The sequence below is a fragment of the Poecilia latipinna genome, unplaced genomic scaffold (assembly GCF_001443285.1).
Source record: "Poecilia latipinna isolate Pla-1442-1.1 unplaced genomic scaffold, P_latipinna-1.0 Scaffold3033, whole genome shotgun sequence".
Classification (NCBI taxonomy): domain Eukaryota; kingdom Metazoa; phylum Chordata; class Actinopteri; order Cyprinodontiformes; family Poeciliidae; genus Poecilia; species Poecilia latipinna.
In genome coordinates this window covers 21,572-45,000 of record NW_015115649.1, presented here as the reverse complement: position 1 = coordinate 45,000, position 23,429 = coordinate 21,572, and the positions used below count along the sequence as shown (strand labels likewise).

Below are 23,429 nucleotides of genomic sequence, written 5' to 3'. Positions count from 1 at the left end.
ACATAGTTGTTGCAATTATGTAAAAAATAAAAATAAAAAGTGTTTTACAAAAGTTAAACACTGCAGATGGAGACATCTGATGGAGACAGTGCAGTTTGCTATACTGGTGGTACTGCTTCAAAATATACATCCCAATCCTCAGAAAATATACAAAACAGAAGCTGATTAAAACCAACATATTTGATGTTTCTCATGAATATCTTTATGTAAGACACAGTTGTTTTATATATATACTTACCAGCATCCTTTGTAACATCAGAAACATGTTTTTGTTATTTTCACCCAAAGGTTGAGTGATTTTTTATTTTATTTTAGTTCCTTCCGTCCATTCAAACCCAAGATCTTCTTTGACATTTATAACGGTACAATAGTTGTGCACCATCTCAGTAATGGGCCCCGTCTTTTTCTGTATTGGCCTCCTTTCGTATTTTGCTTAATTTGTATTTATACTTCGTTCTGCTGGTATCTGTCAGTGTATTTTCAAATGTCCCCAGTCAACTGCGTCTCATCTTTTGATCACCATATTTATTTGCATATTTACTCCTTGGTTTTCCCTGTTCATTTTCCAGAGTCTCAATGTAACTTCACAGATGTCAGACCTGTCTCATTTCTTCCTTGTGTCTGCCTTTGTGGTTGTCTTGAGTTTTGTGGATTTGGATTCCCAGTGCTGGCAGCACTTTTGGTCTTGTTTGTGTCAAATATATGCATTTTTTTCTCCTTTGTCACCTGCCTGCCTCCTACATATCCCTTTTGCATTTAGATATTTCACCTTATACCACAGCCGCTCTGAAACAATTTTTATTTTGTTTCAAGCACTGACAGGGGAGATTTTGTATTGGTGATTTGTTGTAATTATCATATTGGAAAATACAGAAATGGTGGCAGAAATGGTTGTTTTTGTTGTGCACGTAGCTAATTAATTTTTGAATATGGCCTAATACTGATAAATAATTTTATAATTTATTTTTACTGTTAAGACTGTACCAGCTTAATATTGTTACCTGGGTGCATATTACTGAGGGACATGTATGAAGATCCAATGCGCAGAGATGGGCAATTGAGAAAAGGGCAGAACAAAATTAGAGGGCACAGACATAAAGCATCCCTGACACTGGCATATCAGTTTTCTCAGCAATTACTGAAAGATAGCTTTTATTTCCTCCAAGGAAGCCAAGAGCAGGTTCAGCTCCGCTAGCTGTCCGCAAAATCAATCTAAATCTGGAGCCTACGGTAAATCTTGTAGGTTTTTCAGGATTTTTTAATGACCTGCCTTGTTCTTTACATGGTTCACAATCTGATTATTAGTAGTGGTGTAGAAGAGGCTAATTGAAGTGTCACTCAGCTCCTAAGTATCATCCTATTTTCCCTTTCCTATGCTGAGAGGAAAATTATCTATTTGAATAAGTCATCAGCACTTGAAAAATGGAGATGGCTGTTGAATATTTTCTGAAGGCACTCTGAGGTTTGAACCTCTACTAATAAAAAGCCAAAAGTAAATCCGGACTGTTACGTTGCATTGTCCTCAATTGGAATACACAGTCGAACCAGATAAATATATACACCGTATAAAAAGACATACACTTTTTTTTATCACCGTCTTGAATTAAATGAGACCAAACTTTTCTTGTTTTAGCATAGTTACAATTACCAAAATTTGCTGAATGCCAGAAAACTTGGCAAGAACATTTTTAGAGATGTTTTTTTTTGTAACTTTCCTCAAATCCACAGGTTTACAGACATTTGGTCAGTATCAGGCATTACTGTCTTATAAACTCTTTGACTTGGGTCAAACCTTTTGGGTTTCTTTCTACAAATTTCTCACAACAGCATGCTCAAGATCTGCCATATCCTTCTGACAGGACTGGTGTAACAGAGTCCAATTTGTAAGCCAACTCAGAGTTCTGATCTTCCCAAGGCTTCTCCATAGGACTGAAATCTGGGCTTTGTGATGACTACACCAAAAACATTTGCTTTGTTTCCCTTAAGCCACTTTGCAGCAACTTTGGCTGCATACTTAGGGTGATTGTCCATTTCAAAAAGCAAACTATGCCCAAGGTTTTACTTCCAGGCTGTTGTCTTTAGATGTTGCTTCAATATTTCCACATAATGTTATTTTCTTATGATGGCATTTATTTTATGAAGTGCACCACTTCTTCCTCCAGCAAAACAGCACCACAGCATGATACTGCGATCCCCATACTTCAGTTAGATTATGTGCTGTGCCCAAAACAAAAAAGCATTTCTAAAATTGTAGATTTTAAATAAATTCTCATCCACAGCAAAGGGAATCTTTGGGTATGGACTCTAAATTGGATAAATGTTGTTCCTAAATTAAAGCATTTTACTAAAATCAATGATGAATGATTTCTACCATGAAAAATATCTTGCCAAACAAATAACTAAATGAATAAAACCTGTTGGTGGCATATTTCTTAAAACAAAATAAATGATGGATCCCAGAATACCAATACATTTACATTTTCCTCTGCTAATGTATTTACAAAATCTTGGCAGAAAAGGCTGTGAAAAAGCTGGGAAGCTGTACAAACAAAGTGATTTATTGGAAAAAGAGGTTAAGGTATAAAACAAACAGCATCTAACAGGATTGCCCACACCTGCTAAAGAAACGGTTGGCATCCTTCGAACCAGAGCGTATTCTATTACTTTGAAAATGTGATTAGCCTAGTATCAAGACCGAGTAATTCCTTAGTGCAGGCAAGCTGGAAAGCAATTGCCTTGGCTGTGCATTCAGTTAAGGAACAAAAAACATTAAAACATAAATGCATTAACAAATCCAAAAATACTTTCACAAAGAGAAATGTCCGTGCAAGAGCCTGAAGTAATCCAACAGAGTACATTAGTAAAGAATAGTGTTTTACCTCATGTTTAGAGTTCTTGGGCTCTTGAAAAATATGCAGTCATGCAGAGGAAAAAAGTTATCATGTTCTCTGTCCGTACAGTCAGTTTAATGTTGCCTTTATTAATTGCAGAAAGAAATCCTTTAAAGGAAAACATGATGGTGTCAGATAGGCTACTGCTGTTAAAAGTCCAAACAAGAAAGGGTAATAGGAGAGTTTCTTTCCAAAAAATTATGTCAGCTTTGCCTGCATGTCAGCTCCGGCTATCCCTGTAAGCAGTTAATTCACCACTTTCACCATTCAGGTTACAGAGCGCTTGATTTGACAGAGGTTTTAAATATTTTCCGGCAAGTCAGCAATCTAAGCTTAAGCTCAGAAGTTAATCAAGTTAACATGCTTATCTACTGCCTGGGCAATAAAACTGATCAGAGAGGCCAGGCTCTTACAGTGGAGGAACAATGGAAATTCACTCTAGTGTAAAACGTAGATGATGCTGACAAAACTATAGCAAAGATGTAATTCCTTTGGTTCATTGTAGCAGCTGCGGTTTCAAACTGGCACTATTTTTTCTCTAAAAGACTGGATAGAAATGAATAAAAGTTTTCTTTAAAAAAGTAAAAGGAAAAAAAAAACTATTTCCTAAATAGTTTTTATTTACATTTCTTATCTTTCTTACTTCACTTTCGTTTCTTCAGTCCTACAAATTGGGTTCTTACAATGAAAGAAGCAATAAAGTAGGAAATTGATTCAAATAAAATTTAAATTTAAATTCTCCATCAGCCTTTACTATTTAAAAAAAATCAGAATAACAATATATGTGTATTTGATCAGGAAGCTTAAAGTAAACATTTTTTTTAAAACAAAACTTTTTTTAAATTAAATGTTTTTATATTGAGTTCTTGGACTCAAATTTCATATGTGTGTATATTTTACACTATATATACATAACAGTGTCTTACCTGAAGACATGGAAATAAGTAATGGACAACTTGTCCAGGTGCAAATGAGAAGTGCTGTGCGGTGAGCCCCAGGTCATGGCGCCCTGGCTCGGTAGCCTTTTCATCCATGTCATAAGCCACAACAGATGAGGATAACTATGCAAATGTAAGCCACGGTCGGGTGCAGCTGTATATATTTTTGTAAGCATATAACAAAAAAACTGGAACTTATAAAAAACATTAATCTCAGTGTAATACTGACAACACTGACTATCACTCTTATGCTTTAGAAAAAAAAAAAAAGACTTTCACAGAATTTAGTGAAGTTCTTGTGTAAGTTCAACAACAAGATATCCGTCTTCTTTTCTCTGCTTCTCCTTTGATCTCTTTCTGTCCTCATTTTTCAATAGGTTCAAAACATTTATACAGCGGCGCACCATCATTACTACTCAGACAGGCCCTGCATCTGATTTAAGGCAGCAGTTTGTTTTTTTTGTTTTTTCTTTATGTCAGGAAATACTGTTCGCTCCACAACATATCCTCTTGCACTGCTTCGTCTGTGGTGGCAGCTGGTCGCACTCCCGTCATAAAAGCTCATACATCAATCTCTTACTCAAAGTAATGACTAAGAGACTGCAGACAAAACATCTCTGACTAAAGACAACAGATCTGTCCATGCATTGCTTGATTTTAAGGCTACTTAATTTTATGATTACAGTCTGACACAGTTCCTTATTGGGTGAAATCTTTGTACACAATTGCTCCAGCTACCATTCCAACTTATACCTCAGGTCTCCGACCAATAGGAAACTGTAAAGAACAGGAAGGAAAAATACAGAGAAACAACAGTAGATATCATGTAAGATTAAGTCCACTTATAGACCAGGACAGCAGGTGTGAGTCACAGATGCAAGGACTCTGGGGAATGTAGGGTCATCCCACTCCTGCTGAGGTTCCTATTTTGTGTATTGCCCTTCAGGTACCGTCAGGCAAAACATATGTCATCTTGTTCCCCTGCCTAAAACTACTCTCCAAACAAAGAAAAACAGCACTCCATTACAAGCAGACGAGGCAAAACCAGACACTACAGTTTCTCACAGATCCCTAGAAAATGCTTTAAAAAGTGTGCTAAGGCTTTTTACGTGTGCCCAACTGAACCAGCCCTGGCAAGGTCGTGTGCAAGTTTATAAAGCTGGGCTTAAGTGGTGATAACGAAAGAAAAGACAAACTTTGAGTTTTGTTGATAAAAATAATACTTTGTCACAAGCGTGGGTTTAATTTTTGGAATATCTATTTTGATTCCAGAATTGTGCCTCTCATTGTGACAGAAATTTGCAGTGGCAATGTTATTTCTGTTAGTTCTGATTTTTTATTTTTTGTTTTTTTGTAGACTTTTGTTTATAAATATTGTTTTCGGATGATTTTTTTACTGTTATTCCTTCTGGTTTGGGATACTGTCCCAATGACTGGACAATCACTTAGGATACTGTCTAGTATCCCAATATTGTCCTTTTTATAGGCAGAAAAAAAAAAATTCTAAGACTAAAAAAACGCTTAGAAATACGTTTGCTAGCAACCCAATCTAAAAACTGGGAACAAATAATCTTCCTAGATAATTGTACAAAGGTAACCAGTTTCAGATAAATTGGATACATTTCATAAAAAAGTTTTAATTTTCCCTTGTAAGTCACTTTCTTATTCAAAGTTCAGATAAACTTGCCATGATTTTTCTTGTTTATTTAGTGTGAACAGCTGCTGGCATATTTGGAAATTATTTTATTTTTGAATATCCTTAGCGGTTTGATTATTCTTTTAGAAATTAGGATTGCTAATTACTTTGTACTGTAAATAACTAGAGAGTGTTAGGGTCATACAGTATTGTAGGCATAAAGTGATAATCATCCTCTTTGTAAGTTACTGAATGAGAAAATAAGAAATTTACTGTTCAATAGTTTTGCTGGACCTTTGTTCTTAATTAGATTTCAGATTTGAACCCTGAAGTTTGAGAATTTCTCCATACAGTATTTTGTTAACAATTTAGTCTTACACCATTTAAACTAGTAGTGTACCTTTAGGGATCTTGGACATGTAAAAGCCTGTTTGTGTTGTAATGCAATTTGAATTTAAGGTAGCTTGACTTGCATATCGTTTTCTTATGATGTCAACATTTTCTCTGGAGTCATTTGTGTATGAAGGCAAATCCTTAGTTTGGTGCATTTGGGATGCAAAGACTTTGAGGCTCCTTCTGCATTTTCAATTAGGACCACTGGCAAAACGTTTACAGCCCAGTTAACTGAATATTATTTATTGGCTGAATCAGCAACAGTGCTTTTTTTTGCATTTCAGCAATTTACTTTCTTTGAAAAAAAAAAAAATACTCCATTTCCATGTTTATGCCATCTTAATTCAAAATAGCATGTTATGATATATGAGGATGATGTTTAGAACATTTTTATTTTGTTTCACAAATTCTTTCTGTACATTTTATTTAGACTTTTCTCCTGCTGACATATGATATGAGGTGAAATCCATAGTTCACCAAATGAACAAGGTAGGAAAGGTGCAGGTTTAATATATCAGATGTGAAACAACAAGTACTCATTTCCCTTACGAGGAAGAATCCTGACTTATGCAAAACCCTGTGACCCTTAACAAGCTTTCTTGAGGTGCATGCTGCTGACCACTGCTCTTTACCTGTCCTCTAGATGAGCAAGGCAAACAAATTTATAGCCCTGTTTTGCATGTAAAAACCTATTTTCCACGGTGCACTGAAGATGATATTCAAATTGAGGAAAAGTCAAATAAGCCAGTCAGCCAGCAATGAAGCAGAGAGAATTTGACTGAGTCAAAAGAGCTTTAGACTTAAGCAGGCTGAGCACTTTGGTAAGGAAACAACATTTGGTCAGATTACTGAAACAAAGGCTTGTTTAGGAGTTCTACTCTGACTCATGAGCTGCTTAACATTACTCTCCAGCCTACGATAAACATGTGATTGACATGTAGTGTCATGCTGTAGTTTCTGATAGACTGGAATCCAGCATTAGATATTTGGATATTAAGGACATAACGATGCCCATTGTGGAAAAAAAAAGACTTCTATTGTGCTGTGATTCAGTGTCATTCATAAAATATCACACTTTAAAACATATTGAAATTTTACAGCATAATAAAACACTTGCATGCACTACAGAGCTCATTCATAAAGATCAGTAATTGAATATTATCGTAAACACATGGTCAAAATTGTTGGAATCCCTCTCTTAAAATAATGTAACTGTATTCAAAGGAGCATTAAGCTGCTTGGAGACGTTCTTATGGTCTTTACCTTTAACATACTTGCATACGTTATTTTTTTTTTTTCTAATCTCCTAGGACAACTCTCTCCTTTGGTTCCTGTGATTCATATTCAGTGTTGTACACGCCATGCCGCCAAAACAGCAAAATGACTACTTGTCACTTTTTTAAATGGGTAGACTGACTGATTATAAGCTTGAAGACACCTCTAATGCCAACGACACATCTTGGTATAACACGTCCCCTTTTGTTAAATTATTTTAGTGGTGCCATCATTTTTTGCCCAGGCGTGTTTCATTAGTTTTTTTTAAAGACTTAATGTCTGATTTCCATTGATTAATTTTCAGTAAATGTTTTATTTAGTATTACCTTTGTCAGTTTCAAGTTACTTCTGTGATGCAAACAACTTTGTCCTCGTGTGTCCGTAGGCGTATTTTGTTATCCATCAGCAACCCCAGTTCTGAGTGCATTTACAGCTTAAGTTGTTTCAGTTCCCCATGAACCCTGCTGTTTCCTTATTTTAGCTCTTGCCATGCAGCTAGAATTAAACGTTATTTCAAGGCATAATTATGTCTTAGGTTTATATCAGCAAAGTCAGCAGAGGGCTATCCCACAGAGAGCAATTGGTGTAGCATGTAGGTGGGACAAGTGCAGCAAAGAAAGATAAATAATGGAAAGTTAAGTGTTGCACAGCTCAGTCATGTGAAAGCATAAAGTAGAAATCAGTTTATCATTGCTGATCAGAAAAAAAATGTTTTATTTATTTATTTATTTATTTTTTGCTTTGTGTGTGTGTGTGTGCGTGGGTGTGTGTGATTTCCAACAAGCAAATTGTTTCAGCTGGAGGTTTCTTCTAATCCTGCACTACAATTGTGGCTTTTAAAGATATGGTGGCGTTTGAACACAGTAAGATGGGAAATTTCTAACATGGGACAGACATAAGAAGGTTCTATTTTGAGAAAAGCTAAGATATTTCCTTAAGTACGTTTTACTGCCTAGACATCAGCATGTGGTTTAAGGGCTTAAACCTAATCAAACAGCGCATGGAAGCACAAGTAAACAGCAGCTGGAATCTTGGTTTAAAAAAAAAGTCTAGGGAAAACAGTCATCTCCAGACTTTGTTTTGCATTTTTGCTTTGCACTTTTCAAATCAACTTTTAAAAGCAAGGCCATGTACCTCTCATAAAGAAGCTCTTCATTTCAATACACAGTTTTGAAAGTGTGAAGTGTGTTCTCTGTCTTCATGCAAATAGCAAAGATGCAGTTTTGCTTGATGCAAAATCAATGTTTATTGTGTGGGAGCTTCAGTTTTAGCCTTGAAAGGCTCTGAAGATCATAATTTGGAATCTAGTTTAGAGGAGTTTAATCTGTGACTTATTTATCAACCAACCTTCAAATCTGTTTTTGATTTTATTCTTGCATGGGGCTCTTAGATCTGTTGCCTTATTTCCTGCTTTGCCAGGGATAATTTTGGGGGATTTAATGGGATCCTGGAGATTTTTGCATGCCAAGGACGGCATTTGGTTTTGGTGAAAATGAAACAAATCTATTGTCCAAGTTTTTTTCTGAGCAATAGGTAGGATGTTACCATACACCCACAATGGGTCTGCAGTTTCAAAAATTTTAAAAGGTGATGAATCAAAATTGTCAAATTTAAGGCCAGTAAGAATTTTAGACTTGGTTTTAGAAGTACCTTTTGAAATCTAGGTATCAATTTTTCAGATTATGGGGTGCCCTATTTTGAAATTTTGTATGCCAAAATTCACATTAGTTTGTTTAAATGTGAACTTTAGCAGATCTGTGCAGTGTATGTTTGATGCTGACATCATATTCAGTGGCTGTTTGACATCTCAAACACAATGTGCTCAACCCAGCTGGGGAGCTAACTGGTTTAGTGACGTGTTTGACTTGAATAGACAGATCTTCAATGTCCAGACAATGTTTATCGTCATAAACGATAAACATCGCATTTGTATTTTTCAAAGCAGTTCTATATTTGGTGGAGGAAAATGAAGACTCACAGAGACAACATGTTTTGAGTGCGATAGAAAAGAAGAAAAGCACAATGCATTAAATGTAACTATGTGGAGTGTAATACACAACTAGAAATCATCATATAAACTGGTGCTCGAAGAAGACTTGCTGTTTTTATATGCTGGATTTATTTCTCCTAAAAGTCAAAAAGTCTGACTTTAAAAAGACAACTGATGAATATAATTGACAGGTTTTGTTTTCCTGATGAAGGTTAATGAGGAAGGGACAATTAGAACCAGAAAGTTATCAAAGTCTGCTGAAATTTATCACATGGGATGATTATTTTGGATTGAGACTGTAACACTGCTGGTCAGAGGGAATCATTCCCAAAGCTGGACAGAGGTAACCTTTGAACATGGGATTATTTCTCATGTCTTTTGCATTTATTAATTTTGTATGGTTTTCATTTGTCAGAGAAGTTGCTCTTGCAGTGAATAACTGCATGTGAAATTAGAGTTTTCTACATTCTCACAACAGTAAAATGTCATTCGGAGAGCCTTCTCAACAACACGTCAAATTCTAGAAGGAGAAAGCGTATCAGCCCATTCAGGCTGTTTTTTTTTTTTTTTCTTTTACGCCAACATGAACTAAGAATATTGTATTGTTAGTCAGTTTGGTTATGTTTCTGTGAGTTTTATGTTCATGTTTTTCATGTTAAATAAAAATCATTAGTTTGATTACAATATTACACAAAAGTAAGAATGCCTGCTTTTGCAACAGAACAAATGCATAAAATTAGGCATGTTTTAGGCTTCTCATGAAAAACAAGAAATGCAAAAGAATTTAACCTATTTGCCAAGTTAAGCAAATACATCAGGCTACAGATTATAATAAAAGAGCTTTTTAGGAAGTCGTGCCACAAGAACCAAACTCCCCATCACTACTGAGCGCTGTCTCACTGCAACAGCGTAACTATGAAGCTCCAAAAACCCATGTTGTGTAGGAGAAGAAGGTCATATGATTCGGGAGAGAAGAAACTGAGGCGAGTGACGCGTGAACGAAGCGCAAGCATCCTTCCGCTGTCTCTCATGTTTTTCTCCCCTACCTCCTCGCTTTCACCTCCCAACTCTTTCCAAGGCTGCATTCAAACACAGGTCTCTGCCAATTAAGACTGAAGCACAGAACGAACCACTGAGAGGAGGAGCAAGGGCACAACACGAGGGAGACTGGGGAGGATTCATTTTTATGGAGCAAATTTATTCTATTATCTACTCATAGCCCAGTTAAATGTATGTTTCCCATAGAATATAGACCTCTTAGTGACTCCTGGGAAAGGCTCCAGCCCCAGGTTTGACTCTGAAACCCTGAGCAGAATTATGTTGGTTCATATCTGTGCCTGCAAGACCGTGCAGTCACCTTAGATTATCACATTAATCTGTCCAATTCAGTCAAATTTTCAGCTACATTAGTTATGCCAAATAGCACAGATTTCTTGGATCTTTGTAAGATGTTTAAGAAAATATTACACTATTCAAAAAGTAAAAGGACTGAATGTAATTACTGTCATTGGATAAACTATACTTAAATTTAGAATTGGGGTGGCTAGTAAATCTCTTTTATTTTATGTTTTTTTTATAAATAAATGCCTATTTTGTATATATGACTCAGCTAACTGCATTGGTATAAAATAAAAAGTACGGCGCGAGTGAAGACATTTAATTTTTAATTATTTTTTTTTTTTGGTTTCTCTTGCAGCTTTTTGAACTACTTGGCTTGCGGTGTTCTATTTTGGGCCTAGTTGGAAATAGTTAATCTAAGATTAATTGTAAGAGCATCATCAGTTGTGATCCATTAGGGAAAATGCTTCTTATGCTTCAAAAGGCTTTTGAATCAAATTATATTAACATTGTAGCCTTAAGATAGTTTTGGGAAACGAGGCTCTGAACTATCAGTAAAGAGCACGAAGGAAAAAAAAAAAGTTAATTAAAATATAAAATGATTTCAAAACAAATTTCCACAGAGGTTCCCATTTTACTCTAAATGAAATGTAAATTAACAAAATGCCATGAGCATCGCGTGTCTCCCAACAAGTGTCCTTTTGTTAAAAAGCGCTCTGGAGGAAAACAAGATCTTGTCACTCTTGTAGCTCCCTCTAATATCTCACCATACTCTTTAATTCCATTAATTTAGACCTCTGCTCTTCCACTTTGCAGACTTGATTGGAATGAAATCTGGGGCATCGGCGGCAGAGATTCGCATCTCCTGAGAATCATCTGACTGACAAAGATTGAGTGGATGTCCTTCCCTGAAAGACAACTGGGTGATTTACTAATTTTAAAATACAAATTGATGCTGCTTACTTGCTGAACACACACTTATGCACAGGCACAGACACACGCGCTTACGTTCACAAATGCTGGCGTTCCAAACCTTTCTGTGTCTGAACAGTAGACATGCAGGCCTGGGAGAAATAAACAAAAATGTCACTTTCTATTTAGCTCAAAAAAAAAGACTGGCTGTCCATCATCCTAATGCGTCGCCAATGAGAGTGAGTTATTTTCCCTTTTCTTCCATTTTTATTCAGTAAATTTAGATATTTTTCTTTTTTTTTATGAACTTAAATAAGAATGAAATACACTTTTTCACATCATCTGTGTGACATCCTTATTGTTTAGGATAAAGCTTTTATTTTGTTCAGATTATCTATTCTTATATGACCTCTAGTAAATGTAGAGGTGGTGGTAGTTCAGCAGAGTTTATTTGGGTTATAGGAGTATAATGGCACAGAAGGTTAGGTATGGAACTGAGCTATGAGGTCACAAATGTTGTGTTTTCGATTACCTGTTTTAAAGAGCAAAGCTACACTTTTAAAGCCAAAAAAATGTCTTTGGCATGACGAGGCCCTAACAAATTAAACTACAAGAATCAAGATAGAATTTGTCAAATGAAGCTTTCACTTAAACACATTTTCTGTTGTGTATTTAGCTGACGTTCTTAAGCTTCTTCCTATTTTTTGGGTTAAAGATTGAGCTTTTTAATAGACTATCAAGGCAATGGGCCTTTAAATTAGCCTTTGAATCGATGAACTATGGAAATAACATCTAATTTCATTTGTAAAGATAAGATTGGTTTATGGTCTATCCTTAATTTTAGAAAAGAACCTAGAAAATCTAACAAACTGTGTTCGTTATTCGGCAATAAGAAAGAGACTGGATAACAACTCCTGATCAAAAATAATGCAAAAACTCATTTGAATGAGGATTTTGTGTTTGCTACTGGTGTGGAGTGATCATAAAAGAAAGATGAAGTCAAAAACCATGGTGCTGGAGAAATAATAGCAACAATGATATTAATAATCTTGCACTTGATCTAAATAAGTGTACATTGTGGTACAGTAACATAGTGAAATGAAACATTTAAAAATCAATCAAAACAGAGCTCTGAACAGCCATATTAAACTCTGCATTCCCAGCTCCTCAGCCTCATGCCTGCCCTCTCTCAGAGCATGCACGGTGACTCTGTTGACCCAATCCAACCCATCTTTCTTTCTGTGTCAGAGAGGGGGGCGTCCCCTACTTGAACCCAACATCGCAAACCAATGTAAGGCTGTAATAATTGATTACAACATAAATACGCTGCATGCAAGTCTGTAAAAGAATTTGGATGTTCGGGGACAACTCTTATGCATTACCGTTGGATGGATATTACTTTTTATTTGTTTTTCCTTCAATATCTCTTTGGCTCAATGGCTGTTTTATGGTCCCCGGTGGCTGTTAATGATCTTTTTTTTAAAGTAGTGTAGTGGCCCAATATTTAAGTTTCTGTTTTCATTTAATTGCACAGATATTGACAGTATTCCAGTGGCATTACACTGTCCTGTGCAGACATCTTTGGCTGCACAATTTATGGAAAATGGAAACATCTGTCATCTGCACCACTTTTTCTAGGCAGCTCGAAATCCGTATTGCTGGAGTATAATTTTGATCTATTTTTAAAATATTTTTATTTTGTATTTGATAAGCAATGGTATCTATGCCTCCTGCTTGTTACAGTGATCGGAGGCAGTTGGTATGCGCTGCGAAAGACTGGGCGCTACTTCAGCAATGTTTTTTTTTTTTAGATATACTTTGACATTTGAATCAGAAATTTGCCTCTGAAATTACTTTGGTGGTACCTTCTCCCTCCCCATGTTTCAGAGGTATTGTTGTACCCAGATATAACTAACTAAATGACTGAGAAACTGGTTCTTTGCCATACTTTTCCTTGAGCTTTGACATGCTGACATGAGGAATTATTGGATAAATAAGATTCATTGGAATTCTTCATTGAAACTGAAATGCTCCGTGTCATTAATCCTGTGCCTTGACATGGGGACTTGCATATAAATGCACCCCTTATTCTGGCTCTCATCTGTCATAACATTACAACACCTGATGAGTAAAGTATCTTTATACTGCCTGTGATATCACAGTAAAATACTTGAGAAACCATGCTACCGACTCTCATGTGGTTGCTACTTTAACATTTACTGCGTGCTGCAACATTCTATCAGACACCAGAAGACACCTCCAGATGTTTTTACGTCCTGAGATCCGAGTGGACTGAGGTATTTTGGAAGCAAAGAGTGGAAGAGAGGTACATCTCACCACCTGACGTAAGCTTAACTTAAATGCTTCTAATATTACTAGATCCAACATCTTTCTAATGGAGAAAAAGGTAACTTTGCTGTACTGTTAAACTTTCTACTACCTACTTCAGATTTTGTTCCCCCTTGCTCTTCAGTAGCCTGAATGATCCCCTTAATACGTCAATATTTCATAAAAAATAGTTTTCTTTTAAGCAGCTTATCACAAAAGGTGAATATAGACATATCACTAATCAAATAAATATATATATTTTTTTAGGTTTCAGACGTGCCACTCATCAATTAGGACAGATGAGTTCCAAGTGCATTTTCACATGATAGTTCTGTAGACTCGGTTCAATTGGTGGGCAAAATTACAACATTTGCTACATTTTCAGCTGGTGTGGTTTGATTTCACATTACACTGAAGTGGCGGTTTCTGATATGGGCAACAGGTGTGGGGTGGCATGAGACATCTCCATTCAGCTCCTGCAGGTGGCATTACTGTGCATTGAGTCATGTACACAAAACCAAACTGTTCCGATATGGGATGAGCAGGAATCGGTCACAAAAATGGTTGTAGGGCCTTTATTTCTTACCCGAGTTCTACAAAATGTGGCTTAAATTAAAGCTGGGAAAATTGCTGATGTTTTGATAAGTAGAACATGCATCTATAAACAATTTGATTTCTATCGGTTCTGTAAAGATGAGGACTAAGTGAATTTTTCTTTTATGTTGGTCAATAATTAAATTTGCATAACTGCCGCTGTTAAATTTAGTTTAAGATTTAAACTATGGCTCCTTTATGAAATATTTGATCCTATTTGATGATTGTTATGACTATCACCAGGCAATTAGTCCATCCCCATTAACCCACAGAGCAGAAAATGATATAAATCATTGGACTTCTCTTTTGCCTCTAGTAAAAAACCACAAAGCATTTTGTCCCTGTAGTGCAAGACATGCACATTTTGGCTCGATTGACCTAGAATGCCCTGCACTGTAGTTTGCTTCCTGCTTTGGAGCGGTCTCCGGTCCGCTTGCATCCACATATGCATTTGAACAGTGCCAGATTTCCGAACTGGGGCCTAGGTTTGTAGGCCGAGTTTGCTCTTTTGGTCCGAGTTTGATTGTGCATTCACCCTTCCTAAACTAAATGGACCTTCTAGACAAACGAACTAGAGTTTGATTAAAGCATACTAATCAGGGCTGGTGTGAACGCACCCAAAAGACATGATCTGATTCCGGTCAACAAATGATTTCTCAGAACCTCTCTATAACAAAAATGTACTTGTGTATAGATGGCATTAAGAGTAAAGAGATAGTTGTAATGATCCAAACTGTCCTAAAACAGAAAAATGTTTAGTCTGTCATTGTCAGACACTGACATGTCTGTGTGTTAGCCCTGCAAATGGGCAAATCCATTCAAAGTTTGAAGAAATTGTATACCATTTATTTTTCTCAAAATGCTTGAATGCCTTTTAAACTGTATCAAAAAAAATTGTGACTCTCTCACAGAAAAGCTGCTCCCGAGATTAATCAAACCCTTTCTCAGGAGTCCAGGCTTAGCTTTCCTCTCTTCCTTGACCATGGTGTACACAGCATTAAACGATCTGTGGTGCAAGTTCTTCACTGTGAGGGAATTGCGCTTTATTAGCAAATCCATGACATAAATATTCAGCAATGAAACAATCCTTACTTAATGCCTCCAGACCACATATCTTATGTGTGATCAATAGAGGCAGAGGAAGAAGGAAGCAAATGAAGTCGCCAGCAACATGATAGGTCCAAAAACCTGTCAGTCAGTGTTATATGAACTTGAAACACATGGATGCTTAATAATTAATTGAGATGCAGTGCATAAAAACTAGGACAAATCTTAGCTGACTAATCACAAAAACGGATCTCTGCAATTGAAATATATTGATCCATGAAGCAGATTTCTCTCTGCTGCAGATCAGTTTGTTGTGGGGCACTTGGATCAAGGAATACAAAATCCTTAAGTAACATATTACAATATTTCCTTCTACATTAAATGGTTTCACTTCAGAATTATTTTTGATAATAATAATAATAATTAATAAGCACTATTATTGTTATTTATTTTTGTTATTGTAAACAGTGACATTCATATTCTCCATTACTCAATTATATTTAAGTAATTTAGGACAAAGGTATTGCTAACTGTTCATATGAAATGCACATACTTTAAGAGTATGGGAAGTATAGATTATCTATGTTTTGAATCCGTTTTTTTAATCCATGGTGAACAAATTGTCAAGAAAATGCCACGTGACAAACAGTGCACAGTATCTCATGCTCAAATGAAAAGCAGTCATAGTGATGCAACAGTTTCAGTTTGACCTCTAAATGTACATGAACTGCATTAAATCTATTGTCTGGCATAACAACCCACAGCTGAGCGTGGATCACCAAAAATTAATTTTTGCTGGAAGTTGAATCTGATTATGATTATGTCAAGTACAAGAGGATGCCTTACACCTCCCTGATGTAATTTAGGATTATGCAATTTGTGAATTTAATACTATATTATCCTTTTATATACATTGCTGTGAAAAGCACTAAATGATTTCAACTGTTTTTGTCTAACATAAATTTTTTTTCATGATGTGAAACATTTATGGAAGAAATCTTTAATAGGGTAAATACACAGTACTCTACATCCCTCATTATAATTTACAAATCCTCTATTGTCTAAAAAATGGAATAACTTATTTGACTGAATTATGTTGTCACTGTGAACAAAGTAAAATCCACAAACAGCTTGGATCAAGTTGCACCTTTTAGACCTGGGGTTCATCTAATTTCAACAAAGGATTTGGATCGGATTCAAAAATCCTTAAATATGTCCAAATTCTTCAGATATTAAAAAAAAAAAAAAAAAAACAGGCTAAGGTTTATCCTACAGAAAAACTTACGATTATTGTACATTTGCATTTATTTGCGCGCATACCTCATTTACCCTTCCGCCTCAGTCTCTGAGTACTTAATCTCCAGTGTTATTATTTTTCTTTCTCCCCCACTCATCATGATTTTTTTTTTTGTACAGAGTACAACTCTGTTATCCTCTTGTTTGGCTGCAGTCATGTTATTGTTGTGTGTACTTGTTAGGTGCACTGATGAAAAGACCACCTGTCATCCACTGGCCCTTTGATTAGATTAGGAGGTCGGTTGGATGGATTAAATTGATATGAAAAGACTAGACCAAAATGTAGTGCTTACTGTGCCGATGCAAAGCACTGTAGACTGGTTGGGTACTTCTTTAGTAATAAAAATGAACACAGCTTCTTGTTAAGTCACAACCTTTATGGATAAAACTACACAGACATTTAAGAATTATTTCCAACTTCATAAGCTGATTTAGGTCTTATAGGTCCTGTGTTCACAAAGCACAATTTTCTCTAGTACAGTTCAGATTTTTTATTTTTTTTAAGTGATATTTCACAAGAAATGCAGGTTTATTCACAACATATTTCAAGTGTTCTGTTCCTTTTGATGATTATGGCTTTACAGCGGGTGAAAATCTGCTTTCAAATTTTGAGTAAATTTGAACATTACATGAAGCTAATAGAAAATTGGGCATTAAATTAGAAAAAAAAAAATGTTACAGCCTAGACAATCATGGGGTAGACTCCTGACTTGAGAGTTGCCCAGCAGACAGACGATAACACCTGCTCATTGCCAAAGGAAGTGGCCACTCACATTACTGTACCATTCATGTGTATGGAAGTTGAGCCAATGACGGGAGAGATTAACAAAGTTAAGTTAGCAGATTTCCTGAAAAAAGAGGAAGTAAGCTTCCACCAGGTTTTCTGAAGAAAGAGGAAGGAAGGAAGGAAGTAAGCTTCCAGTAGCTTTCCTGAAGAAAGAGGAAGGAAGCTTCCAGCCTGCATATGTAGAAAAATAGTTCAGATTACTCCCATTTCAAAGCATAAAAGGTTTAACGGATAAAATCTAAAGATTTTGAGTAATTGGATAAAACCCAGAGTAAAATACTTCAATTAATAACTTATAATTAAACCAATAATTAATATTGGTTTAACCAGTGGTTGTGTCAGAAAACATCTGTAAAAACTTGTATTAAAATTATAATACGAGTAAGTAATAAGTTTTGGTTATCATGATATTATAAAGGATAAAAAGGACTAGATCTACTTCGTTCCATTTCAAGGGGATTTCGTCTCGTCAAGACAAGATTCTGACCAAGAACTTCAACATTTCTGTTGCCAAGGGGCATTACATCTACTGGGCATGAGTTGGACTGCTCCCCAAAGCCTCTTAGAAAATCTAGTGACAGGATAAGGAAGGGGTAGATAATGTGATGGTGATTGATATCTAAAATTGTTAGTTGTAATTGGTGATTCATTTTGAATTAAGCTGTCACCTAAGCCTGCTTAAGCTACTAATAAAAATACACATTAAATTTTGTTGGCATTTGTGGACATTGAAATTAATTCTGAGTCAGGAATTAGTAATATTGCTTCTGAATTATGGTAAAATCTATGTACAATGGTTCTAGGAAGATGGTGGCGCCGTAGGTTTCTTTGGTGATGAATAAATAATGACCCTGGGGTTCAAGTCGAGCCACTAAACTTGATCTGGTCTGTAACAAATGCTTTAAATTTGCCGTTAACAAAAGTGATTGTTGAGGTTACGCAACCGCGAGAGCTACTCGGTTGATTGGCTTAATAATTGAAAAGGGCCATAGCTTTTGGATTGGAGGCAGTTAAAGGCTAGATGCTTCTTTCCCGCCGCCAACTTATACAGAAGGTCTTCTAGGCTATCTATGTAGTAAATGTACCAGGATCTAGAGTCTTTCCCGACCCGTTAGTTGGAGAACTAGTCAATAGTCGGTCCATGAGAATTGAGAGGATTAAGGTGGGGCTGGCCATTACGCAATAACCACAAAAGCCACGACACACAGAGACTTATCCAGTAGATGAGCTCCAAATGTCCCCCTCCTTGTGTTAAGCTGCTCCAGACAAGAGACGTTGTTAGAATGATTTGGGACCAATTCCATGTGCAGGTGTTGGTCTGCACTACATCGTTTTAAGTCCAAACTCAGTGGAGCTCGTCTTTCTTCCAGGAGGAAAAGCCCCCTCACCCACTTTAATAACCACAACGTCACTGTTTGATTGGTAGCAACTGCTTTCCATTGGTGTTGATATTTAATTAGAATTTTGAACTTATTTGAAATTTCAGGGAAACTGAATTATATTTTTATCTGCAAATAAACTTTCCATGTCAAGTTTACTTGTATAGAATAATTTAACAAGGAAGCTCAAAGTCTTTTACAAGACAAAAACATAACACAGTAAACGAATAAAAAAAAACCTGTTATTTGGTAAAATATGGAAAAGTAAGTCATAGTTATATACACCATAGACCTAATCTGTGCTGTTGAATTTCTGCAGGTGAAGTTTTGCAGTAAAGTAAAACAATAAATAAATAAAATTCAAATACAAATAATTGCACAGAATAAAAATTCTGTTTTACATTAAATGTTTTAAAAAAGTCTTTATGATGAGGATATTTGTCTTGCAAGGACTTATGTTTTGTATAAAATTCTTGCATCCTGTGTTTAATGTGCAGTGTAAAATATGCAACTGTTAGAGGTCATTACAGTACCTTTAATAAATGAATAGAAATCTGAGTTAAATCTGAGAATGGGTGAGGGTGTCTGACGTTTGATCTGGAGGGATTGTCTTCCAGGTCCAGACTTACAGGCTACTTTGGAACAAATGGTCATAAAAACTCGAACAAATGCTCAGACCTTGCTCAGAGTCTGTACAGAATGAGTGTGTATGAGAAATAAATGAAAACAAAAGGGTGGGGAACACAGATATGAGTGCATAGCTTGATTTTTGGTGCATTCAAACACAGCTTTAGACACAAATAACTTCAAACAGATTGCAACATTAAGGCGTCAAGACTGAAAATAACAATCTTAGCACACAAATCAACAAGTCGTCAGCAAGAGGGATCATATAAACATGCATATAAGAAAGACAACTGAATTGTCTAATTCAGCTGTCTGAGCTCCGACACAAACAAAACTACATTTCCTACTTGTGATTCGTAATAATGTCCGGTGGCTGGTCGAGTAAATAGACGCCCAACATCTCTCTACCTTCATAAACTGAATATTTAAACGATAAATGATTTTCAGCTTCTGCACTTGTTCCTGCTGTCTGCGTTTGAATAAATACATCCACAGTCTCTTTCATCTCTGTCACCTCTGCCTCATCCTTCATTTACCCTCTGGAAAAAAAACAAAAAAAACAAGCATAATATCCTTAGTTTTAGAAACATGACATCGAGCTGGCTTCCATGGTGCTAATTACAGTAGCTGTGGATTAACAGCCTAATGTGCTGGGAATATGGGTAATGAGCAGTGGAGCTACTTTGAACTGAGAAGCAGCTACAAAGCCGATAAATTGTACAGTTAAAACAACATGCAAAATGGGCCATTACTAACTAACTACTATGACAGGGTATATTTTTAGTCTGGGAAACAGGTGTTTTTCTGTTTTTTATTATACTCAAAGGGTTATTTGGGTAACTAGGTGGTGATGCTTAATGCAACGACAACAAAACTCTTACCTTTATTTCAGCGTAAGCTTATCTAGAACCAAGAAAAAGTATTAAACCACTAATTTTTAAAAAATACTTTGCTTCTAGAAGTCTATGTTTGCAATTGATCAAAGTGGTCTTCATAAATATTTCTCTAGTTTTATTACTGTACCTGCCAATAATATGTAGTGATACAATATGCGAAGCAAAGTCCTGAGGCAGAATCTGAGGGAAACGTCATCCTTTTGTGAACCCATCTGCTATAAATCCAGGTTTCATCTAATAGCTTCTGGATAATACCTTCTTGTTGCCAAAGTAATGTTTTATGGACGTCAAACTATTACTGCTTACTATTTACATATTTATTTGCTAAGGTGTTTGTGTTGAAAACGCACTGGTTGGAAATCTAGCAGCTTTCCCTATACGACCATGAGTAATAGAAAGGTAGAGGTGCACATAGATTTAATGGTACATTCATAAAATATAACAATAAATCAGACTTCCATTGCACTGAATCTTCCTCAACTGGTGTAGGACTATTTAAAGCAGCATGTCCTACAGGCATAATCCAAACAGAATCTTGAATCCAAAATTGTGTGCAAACTGTAGTACAAAGTTTAAAAGGTTATCACATTAGGGTCAACAAGTCAGCAGGAAAGGTTCGGTGGCTCAGCACATGTTTTAAAACATACATTTTCTTAAAACATATTCAGAGAATAAATACATTTCTTCTTAACTGATTTTCACATCTGGGCCGCTTATCCACTTTCAGTTGTCGTTTTAGGAAACACACTGTTCTTTAATTAATCCACCTGTTTTTAAGCTCTCTATGTGAATGAAAAAAATTGCAATCAGCTATTACAGTATATATACAGTTGAGGCTGAGGCAGAGGTATAAAAAAAATCTAATCTTCAAGTTCTTAAACTTGCCATACAAGTCAGCAAGGTTATCACAGGTCCTTCGTCCCAGTAGCTGTCAGATTTTACAACCATCACTGCTCCCAACAAAATCAATAAGTATTTACATATGCTGGCATTTGCACAATCAACTACTCTATTCTTACTCACTTAAAAAAAAAAAATCATGTCTGCTGTTATTGTACATCTGTTTTTTTTTCCTGTATTGAACCCCCCCCCCCCCCCCGGAATACTCTCTTTTTTTTACTGTTCAATAAACATGCATGTTAAGTAGTATGAGTATGTAGTATGATATTCCTGTTTTAATTTGGAAGGTCCATATGAAAGTACAACAAAACTAAATGAGGAGTTACTCATTTTGTTACTCGTGTGTTAATCTCTGTTTTTACAAAGTGACAGTTATATGCAGAAGTTTTTTTTTTCTGTTTTTTTTCCTGTCCAACTCTGTCATCTTGGTTTGTCGTTATGTTATGCCGTTACTTTGGATTGCGTGTAAAGCAAACACAACACTGTGGAAAGATCCATCTTCTTTGTTGCTGCAACAACAACAACAACAACAACAACAACAAAAATCACTCTGACAGATTATCAGTAATTAAAAGGAACACAGACCTGATGGGACACACTTTTAATTTGGACTTTCAGTAATTAATCCATGTGTGTTAATCTCCAAGTTCCTCCACTGCTCAGTAGTACAGAATGGCATTTTGCAGTTCAAGAAACATGAAGTTCTCTTTTATGCATGCACTTCACTAGACCTAAATTATGGCCAAATTAAAAAAAAATGCCCTTTATAAAATATTTAAAAGGCATAACCTGACATAGTTTCTACTGACTGCATGTGCATTTTAGCGTTTAATTAATTTATTATTTGGCTCCTTGAGAAAGTGCGAGAAAGTGCCTGTGAATCTGATTTGCCCCCAATAGGAATCTATGTACTAACAAAGGCCTTTCTTGGGAATGCTAATGTGATCATTATCAAACCACAAGGATGCCAAATTTTCTGCTCTGTCTATAGAAACCCCTAATAAAGCCAGGGTCTGAACTGGGAGGAGGGAAAAATGCCCTTTTTGTTGCTGTCTGCGTTATTTGTTGCTACAGGGGTCTCACTGCTATTCTTATTCTAATTGAGGTTCTCCTTCTCCGTTTCTCCCATGGAAACTCTGGTTCCCAGAGCAAGGACCCCAGTCTCTCACTGAGCCACTGCCACCCAGACAGCCAGGCTGAGTGGCAGAGAGGGAGGCAGCGATGGAGGGAGGAGTCTGGAGCTCCATCCACTGACTGCTGTGTGTGCTGTAAGTGGGATGAGCAAGAGAGAAAGAGAGGGAGAGGAAAGAGAGAAGAGGAGGAGGAGGAGGATGGGAAGGGGGGGGCAAGTGAGGGCTGGAGACTGAGAATGGATGGGGGACGCAAAACAGTGCGAGCGAGAGAGGAAGAGTGAACGTGCGTATTCTGAAAGTCAGCATTGAGGACGCAGAAAGTCCACAAGCTCACATCAGCAGAGGAGAGAAGCGTGAGGCGGATCGGGGCACCCAGCCACTCTGAAGAGTCAAACACACAGCAAAGAGCCGTTCAGGGAGAAGGAGAAGAGGAAGAGTACGCGGAAGAAGAGAAGGACAGAAAACAGCGTTCCTCTGGTAAAAAAAAAAAAAAAAAAAAGAGGAGACGCCACTGAGGGACTGTAGTATCGTCCAGAAGCGCACAGGAGCACTGTCTCATCTTGTCAATTTCTTTGTACCTGCCAACTCGAATTTCACACTCGCCTACTGTTTCCCGTAGGTTTTGACCTCTCCAATCTCCCCTGCCATGATCTCCTGGGTGCTCCTGCTCCTATGGATCTCCGGACATAGTAAGTTTTCCCCAGATAAACTTGCTAATTTTATGTCATCTTCCTTGCTTGCGATGGCTGTGTGACTCTCTGGCTGAGAGCCTTGTCCTCTGACTTCATCCCTTGCTGTGACGTGTGAGCTTTTTGTTGCCTTCTGTGTTTCTCTTGACCGGATTTCTGCACAGTACTGCCATGTGCACTTTGATGTCTGATGCGATCAGGAGAGGAGGGAATCAGGAGGGAAAATGTCTGTGTGGATCCTGTGGTATGGAGGTGCCACTTTGTACATGTGGGGTTTGTGTCGCTTTCAGACACTGAAAGGCTAAATACTTCCTATGTGGCTTTATTATTCCTGTCACACACTCCCACACAAACACACACACAGAAAGAAGCCCTTTAAC

At 36.7% G+C, this 23,429-nt stretch overlaps 1 long non-coding RNA gene across 3 annotated transcripts in view; it reads left to right on the top strand.

Moving 5' to 3' along the window:
- Positions 1-23,047, top strand: part of LOC106939937 (uncharacterized) — a 28,780-nt gene extending 5,733 nt beyond the window's left edge. For all 3 annotated transcript variants that reach the window (XR_001422954.1, XR_001422955.1, XR_001422953.1), the window contains 4 exons: positions 11,278-11,384; positions 12,537-12,664; positions 22,375-22,495; positions 22,980-23,047. This is a non-coding gene — a long non-coding RNA (uncharacterized LOC106939937). The remainder of the gene's footprint in view (positions 1-11,277; positions 11,385-12,536; positions 12,665-22,374; positions 22,496-22,979) is intronic.
- Positions 23,048-23,429: the final 382 nt, after the last annotated feature.